This window comes from Arachis stenosperma, chromosome 5 (genome assembly GCF_014773155.1).
Source record: "Arachis stenosperma cultivar V10309 chromosome 5, arast.V10309.gnm1.PFL2, whole genome shotgun sequence".
NCBI classification, from domain to species: domain Eukaryota; kingdom Viridiplantae; phylum Streptophyta; class Magnoliopsida; order Fabales; family Fabaceae; genus Arachis; species Arachis stenosperma.
Window position 1 is genome coordinate 27,326,841 of NC_080381.1, and position 9,891 is coordinate 27,336,731.

Below are 9,891 nucleotides of genomic sequence, written 5' to 3' on the forward strand. Positions count from 1 at the left end.
AGCTTCTCCATCACAGAGAGTGGCATAAGATTTATTCCTGACCCCAGATCACATAGAGCTTTTTCAAAGCTCATGGTGCCAATGGTACAAGGTATTAAGAACTTGCCAGGATCTTGTTTCTTTTGAGGTAGAGTTTGCTGAATCCAAGTGTCTAGTTCACTAATGAGTAAGGGAGGTTTACTTTCCCAAGTCTCATTACCAAACAGTTTGGCATTCAGCTTCATGATAGCTCCTAAATATAGAGCAGCTTGCTCTCCAATCACATCTTCATCCTCTTCAGAGGGTGAATATTCTTCAGAGCTCATGAATGGCAGAAGGAGATTTAAAGGAATCTCTATGGTCTCTAGGTGAGCCTCAGATTCCTCTGGATCCTTAATAGGAAACTCCTTCATGCTTGAAGGACGTCCCAGGAGGTCTTTCTCCTTAGGATTTTCGTCCTCCTCCTCCCTAGTGCATTCGGTCACTTTGATTAAATCAATGGCCTTGCACTCTCCTTTTGGATTCTCTTCTGTATTGCTTGGGAGAATACTGGGAGGAGTTTCAATAACTTTCTTACTCAGCTGGCCCACTTGTGCTTCCAGATTTCTAATGGAAGATCTGGTTTCATTCATGAAACTGAAAGTGGCCTTTGACAGATCAGAGACTATGTTGGCTAAATTAGAATTGTTTTGTTCAGAGTTCTCTGTCTGTTGCTGAGAAGATGATGGATATGGCTTACTATTATTCAGCCTTGCACGTCCACCATTGTTAAAACCTTGTTGAGGTTTTTGTTGATCCTTCCATGAGAAATTTGGATGATTTCTCCATGTTGGGTTATAGGTGTTTCCATAAGGTTCACCTAAGTAATTAACCTCTGCCATGGCAGGGTTTGCAGGATCATAAGCTTCTTCAGAAGCTGCCTCTCTATTACTGTTGGATGCATGTTGCAATCCATTCAGATTCTGAGAGATCATGTTGACCTGTTGAGTCAACACTTTGTTCTGAGCCAATATGGCATTCAGAGCATCAATTTCAAGAACTCCTTTCTTCTGAGGTACCCCATTGTTCACGGAATTCCTCTCAGAAGTATACATGAACTGGTTGTTTGCAACCATGTCAATGAGTTCTTGAGCCTCTTCAGGCGTTTTCTTCAGGTGAATAGATCCACCTGCAGAATGGTCCAATGACATTTTCGAAAATTCAGAGAGACCATAATAGAATATATCTAATATGGTCCATTCAGAAAACATGTCAGATGGACATCTCTTTGTCAGCTGCTTGTATCTTTCCCAAGCTTCATAGAGGGATTCACCATCTTTTTGTTTGAAGGTTTGAACATCCACTCTCAGCTTGCTCAGCTTTTGAGGAGGAAAGAACTTATCTAAGAATGCAGTGACAAGCTTATCCCATGAGTCCAGGCTATCCTTGGGTTGAGAATCCAACCATACTCTAGCTCTGTCTCTTACAGCAAAAGGGAAAAGCAAGAGTCTGTAGACTTCTGGATTAACTCCATTTGTCTTTACAGTGTCACAGATCTGCAAGAACTCAGTTAAAAACTGGTAAGGATCTTCAGATGGAAGTCCATAAAACTTGCAGTTTTGTTGCATTAATGCAACTAGTTGAGGCTTAAGCTCAAAGTTATTGGCTCCAATGGCAGGAATGGAGATGCTTCTTCCATCAAACTTGGATGTTGGCTTTGTGAAGTCACCAAGCATTCTCCTTGCATTATCATTATTATTTTCGGCCATCTCTTCCTCTTGTTCGAAATTTTCTAAAAGGTTGCTTCTGGATTGTTGTAATTTAGCTTCTTTTAATTTTCTCTTCAGAGTCCTTTCAGGTTCTGGATCAACTTCAACAAGAGTGCCTTTGTCCCTGTTCCTGCTCATATGAAAGAAAAGGGAACACAAAAAAAAAGAAAGAAGGAATCCTCTATGTCACAGTATAGAGATTCCTTTATGTTAGTAGAAAAAGAAAGGGGTAGAAGAAGAGGAATGGATTCGGATTTTTGATGAAGAGGGGTGAAGAGAAGTGTTAGTAATTAAATAATTAAATAGAAGAGGAAGAGAGAAGAGAAATTTCGAAAATAATTTTGAAAAGGAGTTAGTGATTTTCGAAAATTAGAGATAAAATGTAATTAAAATTAAAACATGAAATAATTAATTAATTAAAAAGAATTTTTGAAAAAGGGAAGAAATATTTTCGAAAATAGAGGAGGGAAAAGTAGTTAGGTAGTTTTTGAAAAAGATAAGAAACAAACAACAAGTTAGTTAGTTGATTGAAAAAGATTTGAAATCAAAATTGAAAAAGATAAGAAGATAGTAAGTTAGATAAGATATTTTAAAATCAAATTTTGAAAAAGATAAAATTTTAAAAAGAATAAGATAAAGAGATAAGATAAAAGTTTTAAGAAAAAGATATTTTTGAAAAAGATTTAATTTTTAAAATTACTTAACTAACAAGAAACTACAAGATAAGATTCTAGAACTTAAAGATTGAACCTTTCTTAACAAGAAAGTAACAAACTTCAAATTTTTGAACCAATCACATTAATTGTTAGCTAATTTTCGAAAATTACATATAAAGATAAGAAAAAGATTTTGAAAAAAATATTTTTGAAATTTTCGAAAATAAATAAAAAATTTTGAGAAAGATATGATTTTGAAAAAGATTTTGAAAAGATAAGATTTTTAAAATTGAAATTTTGACTTGACTTGTAAGAAACAACTAATTTTGAAAATTTTTGACCAAGTCAACCCAAAATTTCGAAATTTTGGAGGGAAATAAGGAAAAGATATTTTTGATTTTTGAATTTTTAAAGAAAAACTCAAAAATGACCCAAAACATGAAAATTTTGGATCAAGACACAAGATGCATGCAAGAATGCTATGAATGTCAAGATGAACACCAAGAACACTTTGAAGATCATGATGAACATCAAGAACATGATTTTGAAAAATTTTTAATGCAAAGAAGATATGCAAGACACCAAACTTAGAAATCTTTAATGCATGGAAAATATGAATGCAAAAATGCACATGAAAAACAAGAAACAATACAAAACAAGAAATCATCAAGATCAAACAAGAGGACTTATCAAGAACAACTTGAAGATCATGAAGAACACTATGAATGCATGGATTTTCGAAAAAAATGCAAGAAAAATTTTAAAAGCATGCAATTGACACCAAACTTAAAAATTGACTCAAGACTCAAACAAGAAACACAAAATATTTTTTATTTTTATGATTTTCTAATTTTTTTGGATTTTTATTAATTATTTTCGAAAATAAAGTTTTGAAAAACGAAAAATAAAAGAAAAATTTTTGAAAAAGATTTTTGAAAAGAAAATTACCTAATCTGAGCAACAAGATGAACCGTCAGTTGTCCATACTCGAACAATCCCCGGCAACGGCGCCAAAACTTGGTGGACGAAATTGTGATTCAAATTCTTGTATCATTTGTGATCAATGTTCTAATTATGGCTCTGGTGGAATTCACAACTCCGTTCAACTAACCAGCAAGTGTACTGGGTCGTCCAAGTAATAACCTTACGTGAGTAAGGGTCGAATCCACAGAGATTGTTGGTATGAAGCAAGCTATGGTCACCTTGCAAATCTCAGTTAGGCGAATTGAACATTTGTAATAGTGATAATTGGATTGTTCTAATAAAAAGGAATAATAAAAGGGATAGAGATACTTATGTAGATTCATTGGTGGGAATTTCAGATAAGCGGAATGGAGATGCTGTAGAGCTCTAAGACGCCTGCTCTCCTATTCCTTCTACCCAATCCTTCTTACTCCTCTCCATGGCAAGCTTTGTATAGGGGTTCACTATCAGCTGTGGCTACTTTCATTCCTCTCGGGGAAATAACCTGCACGGCTGTCACTCGCACAGCTAACCAGTCTGGAGGCATCACCCATGGTTGATAGCTACATCCCATCCTCGCAGTGAAAGCTATGCACGCACTCTGTCACAGTACGGCCAATCACCGGTTGGTTCCCGCTCCTACTGGAATAGAATCCCTCTTTTGCGTTTGTCACTAACGCCCAGCAGGTTAAAGTTTGAAGCATGTCACAGTCATTCATGAATGGAATCCTACTCGGAATACCACAGACAAGGTGAGACTTTCCGGATTCCCAGGATCCTACTCGGAACACCACAGACAAGGTTGGACTTTCCGGATCTAGATGAATGCCGCCATCTATCTAGCTTATACCACGAAGATTCTGTTGGGGAATCTAAGAGATATACATTCAAGCCTTGTTACACGCAGAACGGAAGTGGTTGTCAATCACGCGCGTTCATAAGTGAGAATGATGATGAGAGTTATTAGCTCATCACATTCATCATGTTCTTGAGTACGAATGAATATCTTGGAATAAGAATAAGATAGAGAATTGAATAAAAGAAAATAGAACTTCATTAATCTTTGAGGTACAGCAGAGCTCCACACCCTTAATCTATGGTGTGCAGAAACTCCACCGTTGAAAATACATAAGCAAAGGGTTCAGGCATGGCCGAATGGCCAGCCCCCTAAAACGTGATCAATGATCTCCTAAGATGAAGACTAAAACAAAACTGAGACCAAAGATGATTGATACATTAGTAAATCATCCTATTTATAATAAACTAGCTCCTAGGGTTTACATGAGTAAGTAATTGATGCATAAATCCACTTCTGGGGCCCACTTGGTGTATGCTTGGGCTGAGCTTGATCTATCCACGAGCTGAGGCTTCTCTTGGAGTTGAATTTCGAGTTGTGATGTGCTTTGGGCGTTCAACTCCGGATTATGACGTTTTTTCTGGCGTTTAACTCCAGAAAGGAGCGTGTACTTGGCGTTCAACGCCAGTTTGCGTCGTCATTCTTCGAATAAAGTATGGACTATTATATATTGCTGGAAAGCCCTGGATGTCTACTTTCCAACGCCGTTGAGAGCGCGCCAATTGGAGTTCTGTAGCTCCAGAAAATCCATTTCGAGTGCAGGGAGGTCAGAATCCAACAGCATCAGCAGTCCTTTTGTCAGCCTTTTTCAGAGTTTTGCTCAAATCCCTCAATTTCAGTCAGAATTTACCTGAAATCACAGAAAAACACACAAACTCATAGTAAAGTCCAGAAATGTGAATTTAACATAAAAACTAATGAAAACATCCCTAAAAGTAGCTCAAACTTACTAAAAACTATATAAAAACAATGCCAAAAAGCGTATAAATTATCCGCTCATCAGTAATTCACCTCTTCCATTGAAGGGTTCTCAGGATCATAAGCTTCTTCTTTAGATGAAGCATCCTTAGTACTGCCTGGTGCATTTTGTATTCCAGACAGACTTTGAGAAATCAAATTGACTTGTTGAGTCAATATCTTGTTCTGAGCCAGAATGGCATTCAGAGTATCAATCTCAAGAACTCCTTTCTTCTGATTTGTCCCATTGTTCACAGGATTCCTTTCAGAAGTGTACATGAATTGGTTATTTGCAACCATTTCAATTAGTTCTTGAGCTTCTGTAGGCGTCTTCTTCAGATGAAGAGATCCTCCAGCAGAGCTATCCAAAGACATCTTGGATAGTTCAGAGAGACCATCATAGAAAATACCTATGATGCTCTATTCAGAAAGCATGTCAGAAGGACATTTTCTGATCAATTGTTTGTATCTTTCCCAAGCTTCATAGAGGGATTCTCCATCCTTCTGTCTGAAGGTTTGGACTTCCACTCTAAGCTTACTCAATTTTTGAGGTGGAAAGAACTTTGCCAAGAAGGCATTGACTAGCTTTTCCCATGAGTCCAGGCTTTCTTTAGGTTGTGAGTCCAACCATGTCCTAGCTCTGTCTCTTACAGCAAAAGGGAATAGCATAAGTCTGTAGACCTCAGGGTCAACCCCATTAGTCTTGACAGTGTCACAGATTTGCAAGAATTCAGCTAAAAACTGATGAGGATCTTCCAATGGAAGTCCATGGAACTTGCAATTCTGTTGCATTAGAGAAACTAATTGAGGCTTAAGCTCAAAGTTGTTTGCTCCAATGGCAGGGATAGAGATGCTTCTCCCATAGAAGTCGGGAGTAGGTGTAGTAAAGTCACCCAGCACCTTCCTTGCATTGTTTGCATTGTTGTTGTTTTCGGCTGCCATGTCTTTTTCTTTGAAGATTTCTGTTAGGTCCTCTACAGAGAGTTGTGCCTTAGCTTCTCTTAGCTTTCGCTTCAAGGTCCTTTCAGGTTCAGGGTCAGCTTCAACAAGAATGCCTTTGTCTTTGCTCCTGCTCATATGAAAGAGAAGAGAACAAGAAAATATGGAATCCTCTATGTCACAGTATAGAGATTCCTTAAGGTGTCAGAGGAACAGAAAAATAGAAGAAAGAGGTAGAAGAATTCGAACTTAATGAGATAGAGTTCGAATTGTGCATTGAGAAGGAGTGGTACTCCATAAATAGAAGGATGTGAGAAGAGAGGAAGAGATTTTTCGAAAATTAATTAAAAAGATTTTAAAAACATTTTGAAAAACTTTAATTTGATTTTCGAAAATCAAGAGTGAGAAAGAGATCAAGTAATTTTTGAAAAAGATTTTGAAATTAGAAATCAAAAAGATATGATTAAAAACTGTTTTGAAAAAGATGTGATTAAAAAGATATGATTAAAAAGTTATGGTTTTAAAAAGATATGATTGAAAAGATATGATTTGAAAATAATTTTAAAAAAAAGATTTGATTTTAAAAATTAATGACTTGCCTAACAAGAAAAGATATGATTCAAACATTAAACCTTTCTCAACAGAAAAGGCAGCATACTTGAAATGTTCAATCAAATCATTAATTGTTAGCAAGTATCTTTGAAAGAGAAAGAAATTGATTTTGAAAAAGGTTTGATTGAAAAGATATTATTTGAAAAAGATTTGATTTTGAAAAACTTTGAAAACTTGAAAAAAATCTGAATTAAAAACAGAATCTTCCCTCTTGTGCCATCCTGGCGTTAAACGCCCAGAATGGTGCACATTCTGGCGTTTAACGCCCAATGCACTACCTTTTTGGGCGTTAAACGCCCAACCAGGCACCCTGGCTGGCGTTTAAACGCCAGTCTGTCCTTCTTTACTGGGCGTTTTGAACGCCCAGCTTTTTCTGTATAATTCCTCTGCTGCATGTTCTAAATCTTCAATTCTCTGTATTATTGACTTGAAAAGATACAAATTAAAAATATTTTTGGATTTTTAATAATAAGGAATGCACTTAAAATCAAATAACAATGCATGCAAGACACCAAACTTAGCAGTTTGTATACTACTGACACTAACAACATGAGAATGCATATGAGAAACACAAAACACTCAAGTCAATAGAATTCAAAGATCAGAGCAATGAAATCATCAAGAACAACTTGAAGATCAATGAAGACATATGCATGAATGCAATAGAAACATGCAATTGACACTAAACTTAAGATGAGACTCTAGATTCAAACAAGAAACATAAAATATTTTTGGTTTTTTTATGATTTTGAAATTTTTTTTGTATTTTTCGAAAACTATATAGAAATAGAAAATGAAGGTTTCAGAATTCTCAATTTGGATTCCAGGAATCATTGCAATGCTAGTCTAAGACTTCAATCCAGGAATTAGACATGGATTCACAGCCAGCCAAGCTTTCAAAGAAAGCTTCGGTCCAAAACACTAGACATGGCCAATGGCCAGCCAAGCCTTAGCAGATCATTGCTCCAATAGCAAGATTGATAGAGATCAACAAGCTCTTGTGATGATCAGTTGAAACCTCGGTCCAATAAGATTAGACATGGCTTCTCAGCCAACCAGATTTCAACAGATCATCATGAAACTCTAGAATTCATTCTTAAGAATTCTGAAAAAAACCTAATCTAAGCAACAAGATGAACCGTCAGTTGTCCATACACGAAACAATCCCCGGCAACGGCGCCAAAAACTTGGTGTGCGAAATTGTGATCACTACAACTTCGCACAACTAACCAGCAAGTGCACTGGGTCGTCCAAGTAATAAACCTTACGCGAGTAAGGGTCGATCCCACGGAGATTGTTGGTATGAAGCAAGCTATGGTCACCTTGTAAATCTTAGTCAGGCAGACTCAAATGGGTATAGATGATGAATAAAACATAAAGATAAAGATAGAGATACTTATGTATATCATTGGTGAGAGCTTCAGATAAGCGTATGAAGATGCTTGTCCCTTCCGTCTCTCTGCTTTCCTACTGTCTTCATCCAATCCTTCTTACTCTTTTCCATGGCAAGCTTATGCAAGGGTTTCACCGTTGTCAGTGGCTACCTCCCATCCTCTCAGTGGAAATGTTCAACGCACCCTGTCACGGCACGGCTATCCATCTGTCGGTTCTCGATCAGGCCGGAATAGAATCCAGTGATTCTTTTGCGTCTGTCACTAACGCCCCGCCCTCAGGAGTTTGAAGCACGTCACAGTCATTCAATCATTGAATCCTACTCAGAATACCACAGACAAGGTTAGACCTTCCGGATTCTCTTGAATGCCGCCATCAGTTCTTGCCTATACCACGAAGATTCTGATCTCACGGAATGGCTGGCTCGTTTGTCAGGCGAGCGCTCGGTTGTCAGGCGATCAACCATGCATTGTGTATCAGGAATCCAAGAGATATTCACCCAATCTAAGGTAGAACGGAGGTGGTTGTCAGTCACACGTTCATAGGTGAGAATGATGATGAGTGTCACGGATCATCACATTCATCAAGTTGAAGAACAAGTGATATCTTGGAACAAGAACAAGCGGAATTGAATAGAAGAACAATAGTAATTGCATTAATACTCGAGGTACAGCAGAGCTCCATACCTTAATCTATGGTGTGTAGAAACTCCACCGTTGAAAATACATAAGAACAAGAGTGATCATTGGCTTCGGTCCCAAAGAGGGAACCAGAAGAACCAAGATGAAAATACAATAGTAAAAGGTCCTATTTATAGGGAACTAGTAACTTAAGAATTACAAAGATGAGTAAATGACATAAAAATCCACTTCTGGGCCCACTTGGTGTGTGCTTGGGCTGAGCAATGAAGCATTTTTCGTGTAGAGACTCTTCTTGGAGTTAAACGCCAGCTTTTGTGCCAGTTTGGGCGTTTAACTCCCACTTAGGTGCCAGTTCCGGCGTTTAACGCTGGGAATTCTGAAGGTGACTTTGAACGCCGGTTTGGGCCATCAAATCTTGGGCAAAGTATGGACTATCATATACTGCTGGAAAGCCCAGGATGTCTACTTTTCAACGCCGTTGAGAGCACGCCAATTGGGCTTCTGTAGCTTCAGAAAATCCACTTCGAGTGCAGGGAGGTCAGAATCCAACAGCATCTGCAGTCCTTTTCAGTCTCTGAATCAGATTTTTGTTCAGGTCCCTCAATTTCAGCCAGAAAATACCTGAAATCACAGAAAAATACACAAACTCATAGTAAAGTCCAGAAAAGTGAATTTTAACTAAAAACTAATAAAAATATACTAAAAACTCAACCAAATATACTAAAAACATACTAAAAATAATGCCAAAAAGCGTACAAATTATCCGCTCATCACTTAGCTAAGTGTAACTCATACATGTATATTAGCATACCCTGGTACTACAGTGACTGTGCATTGATTCATTTCATCGATTTTACCTTTCTTGTCACTCTTAGCTTTCTTCCTCTCTCGTTCTCTAACTTTATCACTGTTAATGTTGCAAGTGTAAGGAGTGCATGAAGTTAGTCACACATCAAAAAAAGCAAAAAAGAGTGAGGATTTTATAAGATGAGATTGTTAGTATTGCAAGTGTGAGGAGTGTTGAAATTAGTCTCACATCAGAGAAAGTAAGGAAGAGTGAGGAGTTTATAAGATGAGAGACCCATTTACTTGACACTTTAAGGTTTTGAGTTAGATGTGGTGTCATCTCATCTTATGTTCTCTTCCTT

General features: G+C 37.4%; 1 non-coding gene across 1 annotated transcript; it reads left to right on the plus strand.

Annotated features, from left to right (window-relative positions):
* Positions 1–5,588: 5,588 nt before the first annotated feature.
* LOC130984812 (small nucleolar RNA R71) lies at positions 5,589–5,696 on the plus strand. Its single transcript, XR_009088719.1, has one exon. It is a non-coding gene; the product is annotated as a small nucleolar RNA R71 (small nucleolar RNA).
* The last annotated feature ends 4,195 nt before the right edge of the window (positions 5,697–9,891 follow it).